This window comes from Alosa pseudoharengus, unplaced genomic scaffold, assembly GCF_046254945.1.
Source record: "Alosa pseudoharengus isolate Yale_2024_CS ecotype anadromous, Long Island Sound unplaced genomic scaffold, YU_APseudo_1.1 YU_APseudo_1.1_scf_7, whole genome shotgun sequence".
Lineage (NCBI taxonomy): Eukaryota > Metazoa > Chordata > Actinopteri > Clupeiformes > Clupeidae > Alosa > Alosa pseudoharengus.
Window position 1 is genome coordinate 4,114,621 of NW_027468859.1, and position 6,218 is coordinate 4,120,838.

At 43.6% G+C, this 6,218-nt stretch overlaps 1 long non-coding RNA gene across 1 annotated transcript; it reads right to left on the reverse strand.

Annotated features, from left to right (window-relative positions):
- Positions 1 to 3,820: 3,820 nt before the first annotated feature.
- LOC143109608 (uncharacterized) lies at positions 3,821 to 5,644 on the reverse strand. The gene is made up of 2 exons (XR_012983913.1): positions 5,503 to 5,644; positions 3,821 to 4,506 (listed from the first exon to the last, which is right to left on the reverse strand). It is a non-coding gene; the product is annotated as an uncharacterized LOC143109608 (long non-coding RNA).
- Between the last annotated feature and the right edge of the window lie 574 nt (positions 5,645 to 6,218).

Consider the following 6,218-nt stretch of genomic DNA (forward strand, 5'->3'; position numbering starts at 1 on the left):
GTGTGTGTGTCTGACAGGGACCCTCACTATACTGCTGATGGATCCCGTGAAGTGTTTTCATATGTATCTGTATCCATCAGTCTGAGCCATTACCACAGGCTGGGACCAAAATGTTCCTATTGATCCACAGGCCGCTTGTTTCTTTTCATCATTCTCGAACCACAAACACATACTCTATTCAGTGTGTATTTGTGTAAATGTGTGTGTGTGTATCCTTGTGTCCTCATATCCCCACTTCATCGCCCGGGAAACACTGAGCCTGGCAAGGACCCCCGCTGCTTAGCAACAAGATCCACACAAATGACACCCACATCCAGAGGAGCTTAAAGCTTTTTGGTCGATTATTCATGAAGTCACACACACAGGGAGAGAGAGAGAGAGAGAGAGAGAGAGAGAGAGAGAGAGAGAGAGAGGAGGGAGAGAGAGAGAGCAAAAAAGAGACACCTGAGTGTTTTGAGGAAAGCAGCTCTACATGCACCTAATTAAAACTCAGTTTTGTTTTTCCTGCCAACCCAAGCCCAGACTCCTAACTGGTTATAGCCATATTGTTAAAGCCAGCAACCCCCTCTAAAGACCCTCCTCAAAAAGAATAATCTGGATGGTTCCATACTGATTAATTATTGTTTCATATTCAATCTACCACGTGTAGCCAAAATCATAGAAAAAGTAGCTTCTAAATCAACTCTCTTCTTAAGGATTTAACATAACTGGTAAGGAAAGGTGGCTCTGTAGTGGGAGCTGAACTGGAGTGCATCACTTCAATATCTGACAAAAGGACCCTGAACAAACTGATCAACATCTTGTACAATGAGTGTCACCCACTCCACAGCACTAGTGTTAAGCAGAAGAGCCTGATCAGCTGGAGACTTCGCTCACTGCCTTGCACAACAGACAGACTGAGGAAGTCATTTGTCCCCAGGGCCATTGAACTGTTCAATGCTTCACTTAAGGGAAGAGGAGAGATAGACTTCTCCGCATAGTCTGTCTGCCTCTTCACCCCTCCATGTTTGGATACTGTCTGTCCACTAGCCACTTGTACCACTGTCTTTATGCCTCACTGTTTGCGTGCTATATTAGCACATTAGCACATATGCATAACCCCTCCCTCCATGCCACAGCCGAACTGTGGCCACACTTATACCTTTTCTTAAAATAGTTATATAGATATATAGACTTTATTCTTGCACTGTTGCACTTACTCATTTGCACTATCACCATGACCACTATCACCATTGCACTATCACCGTGACACTCACTCACACAGAGCACTTTACCTTACTATGCACAGAGAATCACAGGCTCAGTCCCTGCCTCAGTCATTGCAAGCGCCTCTTGATTGATTAATCACCACTATGTGGATACTGTTTTTAGAATTGACTTAGATTAAGTGTTAGTTAGTATAATTTGTATTTTAGTATATTTAGTATATTCTTTATCTTCTACTGTCTTTATTGATTAGTTGTGTTTTTATATTATTTTAATTACTTTTTCTGCTGTTAGTGAATGTGTGTGTGTTGTCTGTATGCTACTGAGACCTTGAATTTCCCCTAGGGATCAATAAAGTATCTATCTATCTATCTATCTATCTATCTACATGAGCCCAGTCCAGTCCTTTGATGTTGTTGTTGTTGCAGACTGGAACATTGGGTTGGATTTTTAGGTATGTTTAGCTGAGTGGTCACGGACCTGTGTATTTGTCTATATAGCAGGAGAGAAAGAGAGAGACAATGTGTGGGTGTCCGCAGGCAGGCAGTTTTGATGATGGAAAATACAGGAGTCATGATAAAATAAAAATGCCCAGTGTGCAGAAAGGCCATCTGGCCCATGTCTCAGCCGCGACACCTGGGCTGGGAGAGTGAACTGCTTTCTAGAAACACTCCAAACACACTTGGGTGACATTGGGAGGGCAGATGTCACTGAAAAAAAAGTGTGAGTATATTTACATTTGTATTTGTTGATGTGTGTGTGGGGCAGACAGAGTGAAATAAAAAAGTATATGCATCAGTGAGAGAGAGAGAGACAGAAAAATAAAAAGGGAGGAAGAGAGAGTAAATGAAAAAGGGGTGGAGAGAGAGAGAGAGGAAGAGAGAGTAAATGAAAAAGGGGTGGAGAGAGAGAGAGGAAGAGAGAGTAAATGAAAAAGGGGTGGAGAGAGAGAGAGAGAGAGAGAGAGAGAGAGAGAGAGAGAGAGAGAGAGAGAGAATGACATGCAGCTAAATATATCTAGGGTGTCTGAAGGACAATATCTGGGTGTCTGAAAAGAGTGCTGAAGTCGTATACACTCACACAGCCACCTTCCTGCTTAAGCTCTGCATAACGTGTATGTGTGTGTGTGACAGAGATGGAAACAGCGTGCTATATTTTTTAACTGGGTTGGCTGGGTGAGATCACAAATGACGCAGAATGTAGGCCACACCAGTTCCTCTTCCCCTCAGTCTCCACTCTCTTCCTCATATGTGCATACGTGTCTGTGTGCGTGTGCGTGTGAAGCTTTAATCATTGATTAGCGTGATGAATTTTTCATGCAGGTGTTTCACATTACACGCCTGCAAATGGGAGAACCAAACAAAGCAAGAAGATATACACAAAAAGGGACAGACACACAGGCACTTCATGGATGCCCATCAGATATACCCAACAGACCTCTCTGGAGATGCATATCACTCATTACGCACTGGTATAACCACAAGGTCGGGATTTAAAGGGTAAGCTTCAGCCAGTTAGCATACCAGCTGGCCGCCATCTTTAAAATTGGTGTTGACACAAACAAGCCAATTAGGTGCCATATTTCCAATGGCCACAAATGATGTCACCCGCATGGATTGGCTGATACTCCCAGCAGGAAACTGCCAGCTCAACCACCATTGCCGACAACATACCATTGTACTCTGTTGTATTCATCTGAAGGGTTCAGATGCTAAATGCCACCTATGTCAAAAATGAGAAAGATGGTAAGTGGATGCTCTCCACACATGGTATACGCTAATCAAATAATTTAACTTCAAAACCCACTAAATACCACTCTTCCTGGTCTGAAATATCGATTTATAGGCAAAAACCTGTAGGAGCCTGAATTTAAATGCTCATTTAAAAGAAAAGTGGTCAGACGGATTTAGAGGTTTTTGCATCTGAACTTTTGATCTGTAACATGACACCTAATTGACTAACTGTAGATGGTGCTGGAAATCAACTTCGCAAGACTCCATTTTGAAAAAGATGGTTGCGGTGAATTTCAACCTTTTTGGTTTAAGTATAGCTAGCCTAACATGGGCCATTGAAATGAATGGAAGCTCTCCATTGTGGGTGACACACCTGAAATGAAAGAAACTCCCATCTCCCACCATGGTGTCTTAGACATTTCCCAGGGCTCTTCAATAACTCATACCAATATAATTGCACATTATTGGGGGGCATTATTGAAACACCAGCAGCACCCTTGACAAAGGTACACACCAAAGCCATGGCAAAGGTAAAATAACGTCACCAAGAGTGGCCATTAGAAATAGAATGGCACAGTATGCAAACACATTTCTTTTCAACATTAAAGCATGGTCCTGGTAATCAACCCAGGTGAGATGGCCAACTTAATGAAAGGCAGCCATCTTCTGGGTTAACAATTTGAGGGATGGACTAGAAGCAATGGACAAAGCCTTAGTCAGCTAGCAAGCACACATGTTCAGTGTTCTTCCTCTGTCACTATCAATTTGATCAATCAGTGTACAGGCACCTCATGAAAAAGATCCATATTTAAGTTAAACCCCATTTAAAGACTAACCAATGAGACTTTCCCTTTAAAACCCATCACACAGAGCAGACAAGATGTTTTTGTTCCATTTATTGACAACTATTTTTTATCCAACTAACAAACATTAAACAACTTTGCAATTCGTACAAAATATAAACTATTGTTTACAAAGAAGCATCCCCTTCCCCCCCAGAACAGGTAGGGCTAAAGCCGCCCAGCCCGACGCAAAACATGGGTACGTTTAAAACTCAGCGTTGGGACAAAGAGCGAGACTTGAAGCATTCACCAAATTTCCAAAACACCAAAAACAGCCTCGTCCTAAAATAAGTGACAACGTTGTAGTTATAATGAAAACATCCTCCATTCTCTTTCCATGAGCTGTAGCCTAGTTGACTCATCCATGGTGTCGACCATAGTATGAGTCAGGGGGACATCCTTCAAATTGCATGCCAGTCCGAAGTCCGTTTATAAACTTCGTCGTTCTGTACTTCGGGGATTTGCAAAGCTGAGTTTCAGTAAGACTATTGCATCTTCGGTTTGCCAAAGGTGTGCGGGAACGTAGAAATTGGAGCATGTTACAGTAAACGGTACAGCACAGACGTAACCATGGTGACGCCGAGGAGCAGGACCGCGCCGGCTGCATTGAGGGGGCTCGCGGCAGATCTAGGCGTGGTCACGATGTGGGTACTATGTGTGACTGGAGCAGTGCCGTTCATCGTGGAGTTCCTCGGCATTGCTGTCGTGCTGCTCTGCGCGACGACCTGTGGGGAGACAAGAGGAGGACACCCACAGTGTTATTACGGCATCCACCTGGCCTTAACGAGAACGGTGTCAAACTAGTTTCCTTTGGGGGGGGGCTCTACCCACTCCGATAAGACTTCACGCAAAAACTGCCCCGGGCCATACAATTTAATCTGTCGTAGTACCAGCTGAAATACTGACCCCGAAACTATCAAGAGATCCAATGCTGCTCTATCGAATAGCAACTTCAGAAGTGCGCAACGACGACTAGGCCACCCTGCTATTACAAGTCAGTCAATTAGCTACCGCAGGCACACTAAGAGACCGCGTTGTAACCGCCAAACCAGTGTCCGTCTAACGTGCACGTGTCGGGGCATCGAATAAGACATGCATGCAATTACGCTGTACAGGATGTACAAAATCCCACACTTTTAGTGAAGGCAGCTTAGCCCGGAGCTGACAGGGATCATTTTAAAGGATGCTACAATTCAGTAGGGGACATTAGGGAGCGTTGTATGAGAAACGAGCATCACCAGAGTAAAGAACCACGGGTGTTTTGGATGCGCATGATAATGCAACGGCTCCTCATAGGGACAGATCAGGTTGCAGTGTCGCGCCGTATTGAGAGAAACTTTACCTCGAGGGGCGAGTTCGGTATACAGTGGCCTTAAATGATTCATGACTCCGCGTTTGGAGACCATGGAAACCTGGAAAACGGTGGACATTACGATATCGCCTTGGTCACAGTGTTTGGTCGTCTTCAACTTAGAAGTTTATCCCAAAAACGAGTTAATCACTCCTCATCTAGTTAGAGTCACTTGTTGCTCACAAAGTTGAATTTGAAGCACTAGGTATTAATTAAAAAAAAAAAAAAAAAAAGACGAGAAAGCAGTCAAATGTTTCACCTCTCAGGTCACCATTAGGATTCAATTAAAAAGCACGAGTCTGAGAGGGAAATATTGTAGGCTACCATTGGTATGATTTGAAAGACTTTTGTTTATCAAAACGTAGCCTACCTGTGCTGACAAACAGAGAACGAAGAGAAGCACTCCGAGTTGGCAGATAGTTACTCCAGACATTTTGCGATGCTCCACTATTTTGGCCAGCTGTAGGAAGGGGAAAAAAAAAGCGCTACACGCGTTCACAAGCCTGTCTCTGGGTAAATGAGAACTCAACACCGGTACAGCACCCACGCCATTTATACTGCCGGTGATGACGGACAGGTGTGACGTAAATCAGAGCCACGGACGAAACCTGTAGGCTAGTACCTATGAGTTTCTTTTATAAACGGCAAAGAAAGTTGAATGATTGAGTCTATGGATGTCATAAACTATTTCAATTAATGTCATTCATTATATGTCAATTAGTGTATGCCTTCTCTGACCGCCCTGCTGTACGCTGTTCGACAACGAACTGCAATGAATACATTTGGGTTTACACTGGCTTTTATGTCCGACGTTATTTCAGGAAAAAGGTCTGCATTTTATCAAGAGATTGATCACATGATATTTTAGGGCAACGGAATACATGCATGTTAGCTGCTGGGGTTTATATCGACTTTTCTGGGTACTTTCAGGGCATGCGCATAAATGCTAGGATGATCTACAAACATTCGCAGACCACTACAATTATAGGCCACCTGCTACGCCTGCGGGTACGAACACGACATCTACCGGCAATGCATGAAACATACGCCTAATTTGGATTTTTAAATAGATTGACAGCGTCCTCT